The 21411-nt window shown below is 38.4% G+C and overlaps 1 pseudogene; it reads left to right on the top strand.

The window, feature by feature from the left end:
* The first annotated feature begins 16863 nt into the window (after positions 1-16863).
* On the top strand, positions 16864-21127 carry LOC101446125 (zinc finger protein 281-like; annotated as a pseudogene).
* Positions 21128-21411: the final 284 nt, after the last annotated feature.

Consider the following 21411-nt stretch of genomic DNA (forward strand, 5'->3'; position numbering starts at 1 on the left):
TTCTCCTTCTGGGATGCCTATAATATGTATGTTTGTGTGTTTTGCATTGTCATTCTGATGTGGGCTATGGGTGGAGGGCTCTTTGTCTCTTCAGAGATAACTAAGTTGTTTGACTTGTGGGTGTGGAACGGTGGGGGGGCTGCAGTCCTGCCCTTGGGGACTGGCAGCGGCTCCAGTCCCAGGAAATGTTTAACAATGCGGGGGCTATAAACTTTAAGTATTTAGGGGAAATGCAAAAACCAAATGTGCTAAAGGCTTATCTAGAATGTCTGGAGTCCATGATAAAAGCTTACCTAAGATATGGAAGATATATGCTAATTGAAGCCTATTGAGAACTGAAACAAAGGGACCATTTGGCCTTTCCTCTCTGTATAAAAGACGTTTGAAAATCTTGTTCAGGGCTCGGGATTCAAACTGAAAGCTCCCGAGTCCGGCCGGCCGTCAATAAACCATTTTTCCTTCTCAAAATCATTGCTGAGTCCTGGCCTCTCTATACTCAAATAATTGAACTTCTCTTAAATTCCACAACAATTCAGGTCCCTAAGTCCTAGCTGGATTTGTTCTATCTTTTTATAGATCAGTTCTACTATCTGTTTGATTTCAGATGTACTGTCTTCCACATCACTAATTCTCTCCTCTGCCTCTTCTAATCTGCTGCTATTTGCTGAGAGTGTATTTTGATTTCTTGAACTGTGGTGTTCATTACCACCATATCTGTTATCTTTTTGCATATGTCTTCAATTTCCTCTCCAAGTGTTTTCTTCATATTGTTAATCTCTTCCTTTACTTCAGTTGGTCTCTAATATATGTTTTGAGATCTTTAATTACTTGTATGATGTTCTTCTCCCCTTCCTGGTTTTTAGTTTGTTCATTGGATTCAGCCATGTTTTCCTGATTATTGGTTTGGTTTGTAGTTTTTGTTGCTGTCTGGTCATCATTTTATCTTGACAGCTTTAATCAGTTCCTTAACTTCTTTGTCTAGTCCTGGGGATTAATTAGTTGTTGTTCGTGCATAAGTGTTATGTCTTCTCTTTGTCACTTTGTTCTTCTTACTCTATTTTCTTGTTGCTGGCTAAGTTCACTTTGAAGGAAAATATTAGGGCCAGGGAAAGCAAAATGAGTAAGAAAAGAAAATGCGTAAAGTAGTATTGGTAATAAATGTTCACAGAGCAACAATGTGAGATCTGGGAGAATGAATATTAGACTCATGTAAGTTGTGTAGAGTATAGCAGTAAGTAGAGTACCTATAATGAGACAGACAACTGAATATGGGGAGGAATATAGTATGAATTAAAAAGCCAGTGTTTTCATGAGAGAGGGAAAGAGAAAAGAAAGACAATAATATCAAGAGTGGATAAAAGACAGAAAACAGAACAAAGTTATTAGAAACTAAAAGTCAGACAATTTGAGGGCCAAAGAAAGGGAGGTGGAATGTAAGAGAAAGAGTAGATGATGGAGGATAGAAAGATGTGGGGGAAAGGGGATAGTGTAGGTGGCCAAAATCAATACACACAGAAAAGAGGAAATGGACGATGAGGAAACACAGCAAGTGTGAAGCACTCCCTGCAGCACCTATTATATAAAGAAAACAAAATAAAATAAGGAGAAAAAGAGAGAAAAGGAAAAAAAAGAGAAGAGAAAAAGGGGGTTGGGAAAGAAAAGGAGGAGAAACAAGTAAGAAAAAGAGAAAAAAACTAAATAAATGAAAAAGGACCTTGGGGGATAAAATGGGAGAAAAGACCAGGAGACAATGCAATATTAGCAACCAAGACAAAAACAAACAAACAAACAAACAAAAAACAACACAAACGCCAAAGTCTAGGGTAATCAAGGACCTCTCTAATACTTTCAAAACCCAAATTCATCTTCCTCTCTATTTTCACAGTTCAATTTTGTTCTCTTGTTTTGCATTGTACATTGGACTTCAATGGCCAGGTCTTCCCATCTAGGATGGACTTCCTTCCAACACTATTCAAGCTTACCCTCAGGCTCTAATGCCTTAGATTGCTTTGGATAAAACACTTCTTCCAACTCAACCACCCTAGGAATACTTATCTCTGGGTTATATGCTTGACAGGCAGCCTATCCACCTGTTTTGCTTCTGTTGGATAAGAAGGAATTTTAGAAGCTATCTATATCCTATATAAATATTGCAGAATCTATAGCTTATTAAGTTAGGTATAGAAGACAACTGCTGTTTTCACTTGCAAAACACTCCTTACTCCTTCTTTTGATAAAAGCACTCAATTTATTTTGCGGAATAACTCACATACCTTCTTGGGTATATTCTTGCAGGAACTGGGCATCACGGTACTAGAGGCCAGCAACACCCCTCCCACCTCACTTTTCCAGGCCAAGGTGTAGATCAAAATCCATTTAGCTAATCTGACTCTCTCCCAGATATCTGGAATGTAAACATCTAACGAAGTAGCTCAGGGTGAAAAAAATCATTGGAGCTGAATGGTTCTAATCATGGCAACTTGAAGAGATCATTTTTAAAAAATTAATGAAATCTAGGTTCCCAGAGCAATCTTGCTCCCTGCTTTCGCTGATTCCATCTTGCTTTCTGTTCTCTGCTGCTTTATCATCTTCCGATTATCCCCCACTTCCTCCCATTTATTTGTTTATATTTTTGTACTTAAGCTAATCAGATTCTATTTCTGATGCTCACATATACCTTAGCTGACACATTTTGCATATTACTATTATTCATAATAAAAATTGCTAAGGGATTTTAAGTCTCTTTCCATGCAGCACTGTGCTAAGTGTTTGGCATCTTTTCCTTGCTCTCCACCATGACTCCAGGTGATCAAAACTAGTGACAAGGCCATTGTAGCCATGGTAAAACTGAGGCATAGAGAGACTAATAGTTTGGTCCAAGAATACAAAGCTATCGTGTGGAGGAACCAGGATTTCTACCCTGTTTCTGCCTGACCTCTCAAACTGCTTCTAATCATAACAAGTCAAGTGTATGTTGTTTTGATGACCGGGCATGAGCACAGAGTGAAAAAGAGAGAAAAGAAAAAAAGAAGAGTCTCATTGACCTTTGGGCACTATCAAAAGTGTTCTAATATATATATAATAGGAGTACCATAAAAAAGAGAAAGGGAAGGGACAGAAAAAACAAAAAGGTAGACAAAAGGACCACAACAGGGAAATGGATGTGGCTCAAGCAGCTGAGTTGCTGCCTACCACATGGGAGGCCCCAGGTTTGGTTCCCAGTGCCTCCTAAAGAAGACAAGCGAGACAGCCAGCTGATGTAATGAGCTGACTCGAAGGGCTGGTGTGGCAAGCTGATGCAACAAGATGATACAGTGAGATTATGCAACCAAGAGACACAGAGAGGAAACACAATGAGAGACACAATACAGGGAGCAGAGGTGGCTCAAGTGATTAGGTGCTGCCCTCCCACATGGGCCACAACAAGGTAGTGGATGTGGCTCAAGCAGCTGGGCTCCTCCCTACCACATCGGAGGCCCCAGGTTTGGTTCCCAGTGCATCCAAAAAGAAGACAAGCAGATAGCAAGAGAAAATAATGAGAGGGGAAAGAGAGAAATAAAAATAAATAAATCTTTAAAAAAGGACCACAGGGAAGCAGATATGACTCAACCCACTGGGCTCCTGTCTACCACATGGGAGGCCCTGGGTTTGCTTTCCAGGGCCTCCGTGTGAAGGAAAGCAGGCCCTCGCCTGTGGAGAGCTGATGGCCCGTGCCCACAGAGAGCTGGCACAGCAAGATGATGCAACTAAGGGAGACAAGCAGACACAGAAGAACACACAGCGAATGGGCCCAGACAGCAGATAGCAAGCAAGCAGCAAGCGGGGGATGGGGGATAAATAAATAAAAAATAAATATTTTTTAAAAAGTAAAAAAAAATAAAGGGCCACCACATTTTCCAGACTTGTTGGAATAATAAACCTACAGATCCACGAAACTCAAACCTGATAAAAACACACACAAAGCATCCCAAGGAGCATCATAAGCAAATTGTTGTGAATTAGAAATAAAGAATAAATCTTAAAACCAAATAGAGAATAAAAGAACATTATACACAAAGGAACAAAGAAAAGAATGGGCCTAGATCTTCACATCAGAATCACTGCAAGCCAGGAGACTATAGAACAATTTTAAAGAGTGTTGTCTCATTAAGATAATTGACTGTTTAAGGAAAAGTAATAGCAATGTGTTGAAGGGTTTTTAATATGTCTTTATAATTTTTAAATTTATTATATTTTTATTTTTAAGGTCTAATATGTTTTATTAAAATGTATAAATACAATAACTCCCAGGATGAGAGGGGGAAAAGAAAGAAAGTAATCCAAGTTGTTTACATTATACAGAAAGTCATATAATATTATTTTAAGGTAGATGATATTAAGTTAAAGAGGAATATTGTAAACCCTAGGGTAACCAATGGAAAATATAACAATGAATTATAGCTAATAAGTCAATAGTGAAGATAAAATAAAAATACAAGTATTACAAATTACTAAATTAATCCAAAAAAGGCAGAAAGAGAGAAATGAAGGAACAAAACATATGGACTTAATAGGGAGCAAATAGTAAGATGATAGCCTTAAAATCAACCATATTGACATTTCCATCAAATGGAAGTAGTTTAAACACTAATTAACAGCCAGAGATTTACAGACTGAATAAAAAAGTGTAGCCTAACTACACGACGAAATGCACTTGTAATGTAAAGAAACAGTTAAGCTAAAAGTAATGACTGAAGAAAATAAGCCATGCAAATGTTTATCATAAAAAAGCTGAAATGGCTATATAAATATCATACAAAGTGGAACTCAGAACAATATCACCCAGGATAAAAAGGGACATTTCATAACACTAAAAAAGTCAATCCTTAAAGAAGACCTTACTGTCCCAATGTGTACCCACCTACTTACAGAACATCATTATCAATATACATGGAATGAAAACTGAGAGAATTGAAGTAAACAAATCCATAATTATAGATAAGATTTCAACATTTCTCTCTCAGTTATTATTGTTAGAGTAAGTAGACAAGAAATCAGCAAGTACATAGAAGATTTGAACAACACTATCAACCAAGTGGACCTGATTGCCATTTATAGAATACTCCACCCAACAATGCAGATAAGATTCTTTCTAAGTGCACTTGAACCCTTATGATGGACCTTTAAAAAAAAAAACTTGACAAAAAATTTCAAGAGACTGAAATCATATAGAGCATGTGCTCAGTCTGTAGGGGTACTAAAGAGGAAATAAATAACAAAAAATATGGAAAATTCCCAACTATTTGGAAATTAAGCTAAATTTTTCTAAACAGCTCATGGGTCAAAAAGCAATCACAAGAGAAATTAGAAAATATTTTGAACTGAATGGTAAAGAAAAAACTACACACCAAAATTTGTTTAAGACAGAAAATTAATAGTTTTAAATGCTTATATTAGAAAAGAAGAAAGGTCTTCAATGACCTATGAGAGTTAGAAAAAGAACACTTTAAACCTAGAGAAAGGAAGGAAAGAAATAATAAAAGTAAGGTCTGATACCAATGTGATAGAAAATGGACAGACAAAAGACAAAATTAATACAACAGAGAGCTGATTCTTAAAAAGATTAATATGATCGATCAATTTCCAGCTAGACTATAAAGCAAAAAAGAGGAGATATGCATTATCAACATCAGAAACCATAAAAAGAGGCATCACTACAGATCTTGTGCGATATATTAAAGGATAATATGGGAGCATTATTAGTAATTTTATGTCAATTAATACAACTTGGATGAAATGAAGAAATTCCTTAAAAGACACATATTACCAAAACTCAGAAAAGAAGAAATAGCAAATCTGAATATTTCTTAATTGAAACCTTCCCACAAGACCCAGATGACTTCCCTTGTGAATTCTACCAATTCGACACAAAGTGCTTCATGTAATAGGATAGTTGTGAATACCTCTTTCTCATTTTATGAGGCCAGATTTACTCTGATAACAAAACTAGATGAAGATATTACTGTACAACAAAACTAAATAAAGATATTTAGACTCTATAGCCTAAAGATGCAAAAATCTTTAAATATTCAGAAATTGAATCCAGGAATATGTACAAGTCTATTAAATCATCAATAAATAGTTTTTATCTCAGGAATGTCAAGTTGATTTAGCCCTTGAAAATCTGTCAATGTAATTCATCATAATAACAATAAATGGGAAAATATATGGTCACATGAATAGACGCAAATTAAAACCACATTGACATACCAAATACCATTGATTGTACACTTTGGATGAATTGTATGCTTTATTAATGTTTATCAATAAAAATTGATTTGTTAAAAAAAATCCAGGTTCCCCGATTCCTATCTGCATGAACTTTGACATATTACTTGACACCTTTAAGACTCAATGTTCTCATCTGTAAAATAGGATTAATTCCTGGAGATATACCAGGCTATTGTGAGGAATAAATGATTTGATGTGAGTAGTGCTTAGGTCTGTGCCTGATAAATATTAAAGAAAATTTCCCTTAAAAAAAACCAAAACCCATTCATTGACTTATTTGTATACACCCATTAGAATTACTACAATAAAAAAGACAAACAATGTTGAGTATTGGCAAGAATGCAGAGCAGCTGGAATTCTCGTACATTGTTGGAGGGAATGTACATATTACAAACACTTTGGAAAACAGTTGGCAGTTCCTTCTACAGTTAAACATATACTTTTTCAACTGAGCAAGTGCTCTTTTAGATATTTATATTCACGCAAGAGAAATGAGAACATGCTCACACAAAATTTGTATAGAAATGTTCATAGAAACATTATTCATAAAGGCCAAAATGGAAATAACTCAAAGGTCCATCAAATGTGAATGCATAAGAAAAACTACTGTGTATCCAGACAATGGAATACTACTCAGGAACGGAATGTTATGAACTATCAATATCTGCAGTAACATTAACTGAGCAAAAGAAACTGGATTTTAAAGAGTATTTACTGTATGATTCCATTTATATACGTTAGAACAGGCAAAATGAATGTATGGTACAGAAAGCAGACCTGGGGGCTGGAGTGGGGAAAGGGGATTGAAAGCAAAGGGGCACAGGGGTATTTTGGGGTAATAGAAATAGTCTAAATCTTGATTCTGGTTATGGTTACCTGGGTGTGTATTAAACAATTGTTAAACCTATTACACTATACATTTAAAATAGGTGCAGCAAATCAATAAATAAATAGACTTGATTTAAAAATTTGAAGCAAAGCAGGGAGAACACAATAGTTTGCAAAAATAAATGAGAGCATCTTGTCCGGGTAGTTTTAGAGAAATAATACATAAGAGCTGAATTCCTTTTTTTTTTTTTTTGACTCACCTTTGCCAACACAAATATAAAAACAGAAACTCCCAGGAACCGACTTAATAGCTCAGCAAATACAAATATCACAAGGTCATTAGCAGGTTTGTTCTGCGATATTCTTCAACCTCCTTTTCACTTTGTTAATCTTGTTTCCATTTGGGGTATTGGAAGTTGGATCTCACTTGAATCGGTGACATAAATTGTTCTAAATGATAGAAATAAAAAGGAATGTAAAATATTCTGGTAACAAACTTGCATTGTAAAATATAACTTTGTAACTATCAAAGTTGTACATATTCAATGTGAAAAATTAAATAAACAGAAACAGAAAATAAGAAGAAAATAAAGGGAAACGGACTTTGGCCCAGTGGTTAGGGCGTCCGTCTACCATATGGGAGGTCCGCGGTTCAAACCCCGGGCCTCCTCGACCCGTGTGGAGCTGGCCCATGCGCAGTGCTGATGCGCGCAAGGAGTGCCCTGCCATGCAGGGGTGTCCCCCACGTAGGGGAGCCCCACGTGCAAGGAGTGCGCCCGTGAGGAAAGCCGCCCAGCGTGAAAAGAAAGTGCAGCCTGCCCAGGAATGGCGCCGCCCACACTTCCTGTGCTGCTGACGACAACAGAAGCGGACAAAGAAACAAGACGCAACAAATAGACACCAAGAACAGACAACCAGGGGAGGGGGGGAAATTAAATAAATAAATAAATCTTTAAAAAAAAAAAAAAGAAGAAAATAAAGATCACCAGTAATCACATTGCCAGAAGAAGATATACACAACAAATATTTACGGAGTGACTACTACGAGCTTGACACCAAGAGCAAAAAAAAGAATGATAATATCTTGCAAATATATTTCTATGTCATTTATATTCTTTTCAACAATTTAAAATATCTACATAGTATCCTACTGTACGGTTTTACCATCTTTTCTTTCAGCCAAATTTTCTTTTTGTTGGTTGTTTAGGTACTCTCACCCTCCACCCCCTCCCTATTTTTTCTGTTAATGACAATGCTAATGTAGCACAGTCTTGCAATCTATCTTTAATTGTTTCCTGATGATGATAAATTCTGAGAAGTAGAATTAGTCAAAAGATATAGAATCTAATTTAATATATATTGAGACAGCATCAATTCTATGTGACATTTTATTCATGTAGGCAGTTGACAGTGTTTGTTTTTTTGGCGGTATCAGGGATTGAATCTGGGACTTCTTACATATGAAGCACGTGCTTAACCACTGAGCTACTGGCTTTTTTTTTTTATTATTATTCACAAGTTTCCCTTTCAATTTTTGTTGTTGTTGTTGTTATTTTTAAGAGATACCAGGGATTGAGTCTGATACCTTGTACAAGGGAAGCAGGCGCTCAAACACTGAGCTATACCTACTCTCCTGCCAGTGATTTTACGTCAGTACAGAAGGAAAACACTGAATAGTGTTCACTGAGAGCTTGCCTCCCCTAAAATTTATCCCTATAAAATGTTACTTAACTACAGGGGATTTCGCTTTTAAATGTTCACAATTTATCCTTTAAAGCTTTTAAGCTTCTGCCAATCAGCCCACATAAACTAATGTAAATCCCAGGAGGTGTTAAGAAAAAATAATTTTGATGTGAGGTCCTGAAGACAAGTGAAGAAAACTAAGAAGTTTTGACTTTTAATGCTAATACTGATTGCCCAGAGTTTGTTGTTGATGGCTCATGGCAGGTATTTCTGTGCTAAACATGTTACTTAGAAAAACACATTGAGGGGCTCCCTCCTGATTATGTCTACATAATTCTTTTTGACATTAACAGGATACTACATAAAGATCAAACACAAAAAATATCAGCTAATAAGCTGGTATCAATAGAACCAGCAATTTACACAAATAGAACTTACATGAATTCTTTCAGCCATGTTTCCCATAAATAAAGCTAGAAAGTACTTAATAGCTCAAGCAATGTAACTCCTAGAAGAAAAGCAGATTATCATCCACGGTGACTGTTTTCTTCCTTTTCAGACAGTAAGGGGTACTATAATTTTTTTAAAGTAAGTACTTCCTTTTAAATGATATTTATCTTAAATATAGTGAATAAACCATCTTTCATATTATAAAGGCATTCAAAAGATAATAACATGTTAAGAATTGTAATGGTCTACCTATCATCAAAAACTCAGTAAATCTATGTAGTAATAGTCATGTGTGCTCAGAAATGGGTTGCCTGCACTTTAGGTTTTCTTGTAAATTTCTTTATTCTCACCCCATAACCTCCACCATTTTTTTCTAAAATGAAGGGCATACAGACATAGAGAAACATTGCCTTTTTGTAAAGTCCACAAAGATCCCTTTATTTTGATAATGACAATCTAATCCTAGCAAAGAAATAGGAAAGATTACAGAAATAGGAAAGATTACAGAAAAATAAGAGATTTTCTTTAATGACAGCTCAACATTGTAAGCTTTATTTCTCTTGCTTTAGATATTGTGTGTTTTTTTAAAGATTTATCTTTTATTTAATTCTCTACCCTCTCCCCCTCAGTTGTCTGCTCTCTGTGTCCATTCGCTGTGTGCGTTCTTCTGCATCTGCTTGGATTCTTGTCAGTGGCACCAGGAATCTGTCTTTTTGTTGCGTCTTCTTGCTGTATCCACTTTCCGTGTGTGCGGCGCCACTCCAGGGCAGGCTGCACTTTTTTTGTGTGGGGCAGTTTTCCTTATGGGGTGCACTCCTTGCACATGGGGCTCTCCTATGTGGAGGACACCCCAGTGTGGCAGGGCACTCCTTGGGCGCATTAGCACTGTGCATGGGCCAGCTCACCACATGGGTCAGGAGGCCCTGGGTTTGAACCCTGTACCTCCCATGTGGTAGGCGGACGCTCTATCAGTTGAGCCAAATCCTCTTCCCTTTAGATATTCTTAGGCTCAGTGGTCTGTTGCAATTTCTTCATTAAACAATAATAATAATTTCTTCATTAAAGCTGTAATAACTAAAAGTAGTTTAGATTGTTTCTGTTAGACATAAGGTTCTACTCTACTGAAATCATAACACTGAGTTATAGTCTGTATGCAGTTACAAGATGAATAAATTTAGGTTACATCTATATTACATATTCTATGATGTGCTATGAATTTTAAAGATAAAGTCCTCACAATATAATAGAGCAAAATAGAGTATGTATTCACATAACGCATGAGAATTCCAAGTCTTGAAGCAATTTGATGTCTTCTCTCACCACTAAAAAAAAAGAATGAATGTTATTGTGATGGTTGTCTATTGTAAAACCTGAATATTAACTGGTTATGGCCTAATATTCTTACCGTATCTACAAAACCACATTTTCTATCAGTTAGCATGCTTTTGGTTAGAGAATGCCAAATTTAAAGTCCAATTTTTCTTTTTTATCCAACATACAGCCTTTGGTATAGGTGAACAATCCCCTCCTCATGAAACAATTCCTTCACTCGGCTTCAAGAGCATCACACTCACTTGGTTTTCCTCTTACCTCTGACTGCTCAGTCTCTTTTGCTGACTATTCTGCTAAGTAAGATCTTTCAATGTGGAAGCACCCCAGGGCTTTGTCTCTTTTTTATTTATCTGCTCAAACCCTGAGTTTTTTCTCATCAAAGGTCATGGATTAAAATACCACTTGTGTTTTCCATTTTTACCCTAGCCCTAACTGTCACACCCATTTTCAGACTTGTATGTCTGACTACTTGACATGTCCTCTAATAGGCAACTCCAATTATCATCCGAAATAGAACTCTTGAGTGTTCCTGTGGTGGTTTGAGGCTTTTATGGACCTCCTAAATATCATGTCCTTAGAGCTAATCCATTCCTATGGGTGAAAACTTGTTGTAGGTGGGGACTTTTGATTAGGTTATTTCAGTAGTGCATGACCCAGGGTGGCTCTTAATCCTCTTACTGGAGTCCTTTATAAACAAGATAAATATGAAGAGAGAGACAAAGAGAAACCCACAGAAGGTGAGAGAGAAATCCAGAGGAGGCCAAAAGCTGAAAGCAATGAAATTTGGAAGAGAAGGGAGAGACCAGCTGATGCTGCCATGTGCCTTACCATGTGACATAGGAGTCTGGGATCCCAGGCAGCTGGTCTTTGGGGAGAAAGCATTGCCTGATGATGCCTTGATTTGGACATTTTTCTCAGTTTTAAACTATAAGCTTGCAACCTAAATTAATCCCCATTGTAAAAGTCAACCCATTTCAGGTATATTGCATTTCAGCAGACTAACAAACAAAAACAGTCCCCTATAACCAGCTCTTTCCTTTACCTTCCCCATTTCTAAGTAACTGTCATCTCTATTCATCCAGTCATACAGGCTGGATTCTTGATTTTTCCCTTGCTCTTACTCATCAGATTAATCTATTGGAGCACTCTGTCATCTTCATTTTCAAAATACTTTCAAAAATTTTCTTCCTTTTACCATCATCTTTAGCAGGGATTATTGCAATGACCTCCTATCTGGTCTTGGGCTTCCTCTCTTGCTTATCTATAATACAGCATCCACATTGTCCTATTTCACTTATAGTAAAATCTGAAATCATGCCTTGACCTGTAAGACCTACATGATCTGGCACTTGCCTGATTCTTTGATCCCAATATGGTGAGAAGTTCAATCTAAGGAACATTTTATGGTTCTTACCTGGGTTCCACAAGAGTCTAAGAAGATTAATTACTCTGCAGTTCCCAGTAAATAGGAGTGGTCATTCCTAGGATGCTTCCAATCTGGGCCCTATGGTCCTTTGAAAGGTATGGGGCCCCACCCACATGCTGATCAAGGGAAAAGGGGTCCCTTACTGCAGTTCCCACTGATTCTTGTCCTTTTCTTTTAGTGCAGTGCATGGAAGGTAGGGCATTGATTGTCATGTGAAGAAACCTGCCCCCTGGTCTTGCCTCTAGTCATTTGTTTCCTTCTTCGCTATTAGGAAAGCTACTTCTTATTGTGTCCAATTTGGTTTACCTAGTCCCAAAGCTTCCCAGCTCCTTCCAAGTCTTCAGACAATTCACATCTTTTCCAAATCCAAATTTCCTATCTCTGTCTTATGGGTGAGGGCAGCCCCAGATCTCCAGGACTCAAAGCCTACATACTTCATTTTTCCTAACACTTTATAGCAGGGAAAATAATCCACTAATCCATAAATTCATTTCTCCATCAATTATCCTGCCACATGAACAAACATGTATGTACTGGAATCTAGGACAAGTACATCTTTTGCCATATGAACAACATATACTCCTAGAGGCACCAAGATTCTATGGCCAAGGCATTGATGGCATGAAAAGATGGCATGAAAAGATGGATCAGTGACAAGGGAGAACAATGGTGCACGTGCAATTGCTACCATTGTTACCCAATGATAAAGTCATCGTATTGTATACTACTTCATTGCAAATCTCTATAATATATATTGGAATGTATCAGCATGTATTTTATCATGAAGTTTCATTTTAGTGTTAATGTGAATACAAGCTATAATAAAATAAAGCTATTCTTTTAATAAGTGGTTTTAATTAAGCAATTATTGATAACTTTTACATAGTAGGTCTCTGTGAGTGGCTGAGGATATGAACAAAACATGGAACATTCTCAAAGAGATTACAGCTCTGGATACATGACAATTCACAACCATCATTTTGTTCTCAATGAGATACTTGGTTCCATTTTCATCAAAGAAACATCAATTATTTGCCATTCTTAATCTTTAGGAGAATTAATAAATACTTTTAAAAATGTAATGTTATCAGTATGAAATTGTAGCAAAAGAAGCAGCTACTGCATATACAGAATTTCAGTTTCAGACCTTTAGATCATAATTATAATCTATTAATAATTCCCAGATTGTTAGAGTCTAAATTTCCATCTAAATTAAAAGTAATAAAATTGTTCATAGATATTTTTACTTACAGAGTTTAGGATTTTGCAACAGAAATGGAAAGAAACTCTATGTTTTCTTTTTTTTTTAAGATTTATTTATTTATTTCTCTTCCCTTCCCCCTGAGCCCCCTTCCCGGTTGTCTGTTCTGTCTATTTGCTGCATCTTCTTCTTTGTCCACTTCTCTTGTTGTCAGTGGCACAGTAATCTGTGTTTCTTTTTGTTGCGTCATCTTGTTGTGTCAGCTCTCTGTGTGGGCGGCACCATTCTTAGGCAGGCTGCACTTTCTGTCGCACTGGGCGGCTCTCCTTATGGGGCGCACTCCTTGCGCGTGGGACTCCCCTATGCGGGGGACACCCCTGCGTGGCAGGGCACTCCTTGCACGCATCAGCATTGTGCATGGGCCAGCTCCACATGGGTCAAGGAGACCCGGGGTTTGAACCATGGACCTCCCATGTGGTAGACGGGTGCCCTAACCACTGCGCCAAGTCCATTTCCCTCTATGGTTTTTTAAGAGGATATATTTAACTATAAAAATTAACAAATGATTTCCTAAATTGGTTTCCCATAAAAATCCTTGCATTATGTGAAGCAGACTGTATTTTTCTCCCTCCTGATTTGAATCATAGCAGATTTACTGATAAGAATGTTGCCGTACTACCTGACAATAAGTATACCTTAGAGATGCAAAATATACACGTTCCATTTTTTAAATAGAACGTACCAAATAGTTGCAATAAAGAAGGAAAATGGGCTATGTCTGTAACAACCGGATTTATTTATTTATTTATTTATTTATCTACCCTCCCCCCCACTCCCCCTTCCCGGTTGTATGTTCTCTGAGTCTATTTGTTGCGTCTTCTTCTTTGTCCTCTTCTGTTGTTGTCAGTGGCATGGGAACCTGTGTTTCTTTTCTTTGCTGTTGCGTCATCTTGTTGTGTCAGTTCTGCATGTGTGAGTCGCCATTCTTAGGCAGGCTGCACTTTCTTTCATGCTGGGCGGCTCTCCTTACAGGGCTCACTCCTTGCGCGTGGGGCTCCCCTACGCAGGGGACACCCCTGCATAGCAGGGCACTCCTTGCACACATCAGCACTGCACATGGGCCAGCTCCATACGGGTCAAGGAGGCCTGGGGTTTGAACCGCAGACCTCCTATGTGGTAGACGGATGCCCTAACCACTGGACCAAGTCCGCTTCCCACAAATGGATTAAGAAAACATCATGATAGTCACCCAGTTGAAGCAGAAGTTGTTATTGGAAAACCATTTAAAATATTTTTTATTCTTATGTGGTACAAGTGTGGACACTGAAATAATTTTATGATTTTGTGGGAATTTTTATCCTATTTGCAACACAATATTTCTGAGGTCAATGCCTGAACTCGAAATAATTCTAATAATGTTTTAATGACTATAAGTTAATTTTTTTCTGTCAAAAAAGCTCCTAGTAAACACATGAATGTCTCAGCCCAAATTTTGGTTCTGATCTTTATGTAATATTTCTACCAAATTCTAAAGTGGAAGAATGGAATATATGAGAACCAGAAATCCCATGGAAATATTTATAACTGAGCCAGAATTTAGAAAAAAATTTTTACTTTGCTATTCCATAAAAGTAATTTTGGAAAAATGCTAATGATCGTGTTCCATTGAATTTACCACAGGAAGTGCTGTAAGGAATAGGCAGTATGGAATTAATTAACTGAGTGGCTCTCTTAAAGGTTATCCTTTTTGGGTTTCACTGGAATTCCTGGATGTGCATATTCTTGTCTTTCATTAAATTGGGAAGTTTTCTGTCATTATTTCTTTGAATATTCCTTTTGTCTCTTTCTCTCTTGCTTCCTCTTCTGAGATGCCCATAACGTGAGTATTGGTACATTCATAAGTGACCCGAAGGTCTCTTAGGTGCTGTTCACTTTTTTCATGCCTTTTTCTTTCTGCTCTCAGCCTGAATCATTTCAATTTTCTTCTCTTCAAGTTCGATGATTCTTTCTTCTGTAAGTTTCAATCTGCTGTTGAAACTTTATTGGGAATTTTTCATTTCAGTTATTGTGATCTTCAACTTCAGTTTTCCACTTGGTTCCTTAATTTTTTTTTTCTTTTTGCAGAGATTCTCACGTTTATTCATTGTTTTCCTGATATCTTTTGGTTCTACCTCTGTGTTTCCTTTATTTCCTTCAGCATTTTTAGGATCATTCTTTAAAGTCTTTGACTAGTATGCCCAAATTCTGGTCTTCTTCATTGATGCTTCCTGGATTTTTATCTTGTTCCTTTGGATGGACCATCTTTACCTGTTTCTTTATTTGTCTTGTAATATTTTTTTTGCACAGCGTGCATTTTACTGTTTTAAAACATTAACACTTAGATTTAGTCCCTGATCTGTCTGTTCCTTAAATTTATATCCAGCGATTAACATGACAGAGATTTCTTTGAGTGACAGGAGCTGTATTAGTTAGGATTCTCTAGGGAAACAGAATCAACAGGAGATATCTGTAAATAATGAGATTTTATAAATTTCTCTCCTGTGACCATGGGGATGCACAAGTCCAGATTCCGCAGGCAGGCTGCAACCAGGGGCGTGTGGAAGGCCAATGAAGGTCCCAGGAGACGCTGGCTGTCCAAACAGGAGCTGGAAAATGCTCTCTGGCTGCTGAAATCACTTCCACTTTTAAGGCATTCAGTTGATTGGAAGAAACGTCACTCAGTGCTGACAGCAATCTCCCTGGTTGATGTAGATGTAATCAGTCATCTATGCAGTGAAGTCACTGGTGACTAAAGTCCATAAAGGTCCTTGTATTGCCGTTAGCCCAGTACTAGCTTGGCAGACCAAACTGGGCACAATTACCTGGCCGAGTTGACACATTGGCCTAACTATCACAGGAGCTAACAAAAAACAAATGCAAAAAATGCCTTTCATAGTCTTTGCAAATAAGCTCTACACTGGCAGGTGAATTCCTTCAGAGTTTAGTTCTCCTATCAAGAAAGTTTAGCTCTCCTATCAAGATTAGTCCAAGGCAAATGTAAAGTGCAGAGTCCTCTCCCAGTTTGCTGACCCTTTTACTTCTAGCTTTGAGCTTGCTTGTGGCACTAGAAATTCTCTTTATAGCAACTCAAAGGCTTCCTCCATTTCCTATGAAATAGACTTTCTCCCCCTGCCAGGTGCTCTATTGTCCTCATTAGAGCAGGCAATCCTTTGCCTGGCATGCGTTGACTTAATTGTTTCGTATAATTCTTCAGCTGTGGACAAACTCTTTCTGGTTACTCCGCATGTTCTGGGAGGACAAGCCACAGAGAAATTTTCTGGTCCAGCTTTTCAGGGCATCATTCAATAGAATGAAACTAATATACAGGCACGGTGCTACGTTCATACCGATTACACTGATTCACTTGCAAGAGAGCCAGATCCGTAGTGGGGGCGTCTGGCTCCACCCTGCCCCAGGCAGAGGGCGGGGAAGGGGCCACTAGCCAAGTTCTACCTTTTTGTTGTTGAGGTCGTGGGGCGGGGGTTTGAAGCCAGGACTCGTGCGTGGGAAGCGGAGCGCAACCACTGCGCCACATCGGCTTCCCTGAGCTGGCAGCTGCGAGGGCAGGGGCTCCGAAGGCTTTGGTAGAAGCGGCGGCAGAGCTGGAAGCCGCCTTGCTCTCCCAGGTGTGGTTATGTGCGCGCACGGCTTCCCGGGCACCAGCTTGGCGCAGCTGGCAGGATCGGGCTCGCCTCGGCGCGGGGCGTACTCTCCTCCTCCGCCGCCGGCGCGGGCAGCCCGGGACAGGACTTTCAAGAAGGAGCCAGGGGCGTCAGCCGAGGCCTTCCCCTCGCAGAAGGCCTCCTGGGGATTCTTGCCGTCTTGGGTGAGCATCAAACAGGAGAAGGAGCGGCCGTCTCGCCATCACCATCACTTTGGAGGGCTGTTCGCTGGAGCTGGAGAGAGAGCTCCAAGCCTAAGTAAAGGGGAAGGGGGAAGGAAGGCACCGCGTCACCCGCGACCCCAGTATTCTCTGCCCGGCAGCACCCAGCGCAGCACCACTGCCAGGGATTATTGAGCAGCGGTAGCAGGGCAGGTGACCACCATAGCAACGAGCAGCCAAAGCCTGTCATTAATGTCAAAAAGGCAAAGAGGCCAAAACCAGGATCTTAGGGAATCAAAGCCAAGAGGCAGCCAAGTGCATCTTCCAAACCGTCTTTGGTTGGAGGTGGAGAAAGGGCCATCCTCTCTCCAAGTCGGAAACCTCGTGTCTGTGATCACTGCAGTGCTGCTTTCAGAAGCTCCTGTCACCTACAGAGACAAGGCCTCATTCATACAGGAGAAAGACCTTTCCAGCGCGGCCAGGATAGCATGGGTTTCATTCAGAGATGCCTATTACCGAGACACAAGAAAATTCTTCATAGAGAGAAGCCATTTGGATGTGATCAATGCATTGTGAAGTTCAGGCAGAAATACCATATGGAGAGATACAAGAGGACACACGCTGGAGAAAAGCCATATAAATGTGACACTTGCCAAAAGTATTTTTCAAGGACTGAGATTGTTGAAGCACAGGCGCATGTGTGGTGAAGCCATAGCTAAAGCAGCTAGTGCAGAATTTGGGTCACCAAACCATAATAATGTGGGTAATCTGGCTGTGTTGTCTCGGGGAAATACAAGTTCTTCAAGAAGAAATACAAGTTCTTCAAAGTCCAGAAGCATAGCTATCGAAAATAAACAGCACAAGACTGGTAAAAGAAATGAATCTCAAATTTCAAATAATATGAACATGCAGAGTTACTCAGTAGAAATACCTACTCTGTCTTCTAGTGGAGGCATAATGACACTGGTATAGATGAATTACAGAAAAGGTTGTCAAAACGGACCTTTAAAAAAGGAAGCAGAAAGAACACAGATACAAACTGTCTTAATTTTGTGTCACCATTACCAAACATAGTTGGGTCAGAAATCCTTGTGGAAAACGAAGTGGCTCACTTGGCATAAAATCAAATAGCATGGAGACCATTAGTCATCTTCAAAGTAAAAGGGGCAAACAAGGCCAAATAAGTATAATTATGATGATGCCATGCAGTTTTCAAAGAAAAGAGGATATTTATCAACTGCCAGCAGCAACAGGGCCTTTTCTAAAATTGTAGAACACGTGGTCTCCTGTCTGTCATTCAGTCTGCAGGTGTCAGTGTTTTGGATAATGAGGCGCCATTGCACTTATTGATTCCTCAACTCTAACTGCCGAAATTAAGTCTTGCCATGACAAGTCTGGAATTCATGAAAGGTTTTACAAACAATTTTGGATCACTACTCCCACAAATCAGAAAGCCAGAAGGAAGATCCTTTCAATATTATGGAACCACCAGTGGATTTATACATCTCAGGTGAACATGCAGAATTGGTTCAAAAGGGAAAATTTGAGCCTAGGCACCCCAACATCTTCAACAGGCTTTTGAAAAATCTGGTAATGCAGGTTTTACTCTTATACCTGGTTTCCAATTTTTCAGTTTGTCTTCACCTCTCCATAACCACACTTTATTTCCAGAAAAGAGGATATGTACTCCTTTGGGGTATGGTTTTGGCCATTCTGTTACCTCAGTGTTGCATCTTCATTGTCAAAGCCTCTTTTGGGATATCATTTGGATCTTAACCAGGTCTTTATTTATCTGCTTTGGATGCTACACATCAACAGTTGACAACTTCCTAGGAACCGGATGATCTGATAGAGTCTCAGAAGAACTTAGAGACTCCATTAACCTTTCAGTCCTCATCTTAGAAATTGACTAGTGAGAAGAAACAACAGGAAAACTTCAAGTCCCCAACAATTCCTGAGATGGAATCAAGCTTTCAGATTCTGTCTCAGGAGTTAGGTAGCCAGCTAGCTCCTCAGAAGGACATAGAGCCTAGAACAATGTACTAGGTTCAGAACTTTGCACAAGCGTTTGGGTCTCAGTTTAAGTCGGGTAGCAGGGTGCCAATGACCTTTTTTTTTTAAGATTTATTTAATTTTTTAATTTCCCTCCTCATTGTTTGTGCTTGCTGTCTGTTCTCTGTGTCTGTTTGTCATGTGCTCTCTTTGCTTGTCTTCTCTTTAGGAGGCACCAGGAACTGAACTTGGAAACTACCACATGGGACAGAGCAGCTCAATTGCTTGAACTACCTCATCACTGGTTTGTTGTGTCTCTCATCGTCTTTTCTCTTTGTGTCTCTTTGTTGCATCAGTTTGCCGCACCTACCCGTCGTGCCAGCTCACTGTCTTGCTCATCTTCTCCAGGAGGCACCAGGAGAAGCTGGCAGGAGTTGATTGACTTAAGCCACATCTGTTTCCCCCAATGACCTTTATTACTAACTCTAGTGGAGAAATGGACCACAGAGTAAGGACTTTAGTGTCAGATTTCTCAGGGTATACAAATATGATGTCTGATGTAAGTGAGCCATGTAGTACAAAAATAAAGACATCACTAGCCAAACTTAAAGGTAAGGCCCCAAAAATGACTAGGCCGGGGGTCTTCTAATGTAATTTTGTTTTATTTTGAGAAACATTGGAGTGTTTCTGCACAATCCTATTAAGAATAATGTAATGCCCTGTCAATGCAACTTTTCATTTAGTTTATTATGTTCATGTGATTTTAGCTCTGTTTGTATCATGATTTTTAATAAAAATTAATAGATTAAAAATAGCTTGACATTCAAAGTGACAATGTTTAGCAATCAAATATACATGTGTAGATTGTCAGGGAATAGCCCCAAAATTTTAAATGCAAAGAAAACCAAAACAAAAGAAAACCAAAAAACTCACACAAAAAACCCCTACAAAAATCAAACAAACAAACAAAACTTTATTGCTAGGATTAAGGTTATTGCTTTACTCTCAGGAAAGAGTAATAATACATGGGAATTCTGTACATTATCACTGTAATGGAATATCCAATTTACAGAAAGTATGATACACATTTCTTCATTTAAAGGATCAAAAGCATTTCAAATTGCTCTATCTGGGCTATATGATAGGCATTTTATTTAAGTAAGGGCATGAAAATATTTCAAATTGCTCTCTCTGAGCTGATCCAAAAATCTGAGATGCTGGCCTTCTTTACTGCAGCTTTTAAAATTACTCCAAACTTTTAGTCCACATGGTAGAACAAATATTCTTGCATCTTTGACCAAAGCCTGGAATGAAAACTTTAATATAAGAAGGAGAAAAGCAACCTCCCCTTATCCCAGCTGTAACAAGGCTGTAATTCCATTTAGAGATTTTCCTGATATCCAGTCAGTGTTGATGCCCAAGTGGTTGATTGGTTCCAGTATTAGAACCCAAGTTGTAATAACCTTTGAAATTTGGCATATGTGCTATTTTTTAGACATGACCTAAAACATTGTTCTCTTGTCTGTGCAATTACATATGACCCACACACTTCTGTTTTTGGGTTTTGTTCTAACTTATCCTCTCAGAGCTCTAGGTCTTCCTTGTCCCCTCCTTTCCCTATTTTGACCATTTAAATTTTTAAATATTTTACTTTTCAATAGATAGTTCATTACGCCTTTTATATGCCTCTTGGCTTCCCAATACTAAACAATAGGATAAACACCCCCCATTAAAAAAAAATCCCATACACCTTTCCATGTATAATAAAACTTCACATATTCAGAGCTGTAGATATTAATAAGGTTGTAATTCCAACTGTAACATAGCTAGTGTGAGGAATGAGAGTGTCTACACTTAGTAATAACATCAGAACCTCTCTGTGAAATTTTTAAAAATATATTAGTCAGTATTGTATATGGGTCTTGTCATCAAACTTGCTATGAATGTTAATATCCGTTTGAAACTACCATTAGGCAGTGGCTCTGCTCTAAACTGCTTTTTAGCAATTGCATTTTTTTCCTGTTTATATTTTTTAGTGTACTTTGACGTTTATGCTGATGAGTATTTTATGTACTTCTGGTGATATTTCAGTCTTATGTACTCTTCTGACATCAGAAAAGTACCACTGGCTGTTTGTAGTCTTATTATGTAATCAGACTATCACCGGCTTCCAAGTATAATAAAGTAATTAATATTGTACAAGTGTAAAACATTTCTGCTATGAAATGTTTGTGTTTGAAAAAAGTGTTTGGAAAATAAATTATCAAAATTACAAGTGCTATAAAAGTTATGTATTTTCCTTTACACTCTGGTTTGCCTGCATCTCACACATTTTGATACGTTGTGCTTTCTTTATTATTCAGTTTG

This window comes from Dasypus novemcinctus, chromosome 14 (assembly GCF_030445035.2).
Source record: "Dasypus novemcinctus isolate mDasNov1 chromosome 14, mDasNov1.1.hap2, whole genome shotgun sequence".
NCBI classification, from domain to species: Eukaryota; Metazoa; Chordata; class Mammalia; order Cingulata; family Dasypodidae; genus Dasypus; species Dasypus novemcinctus.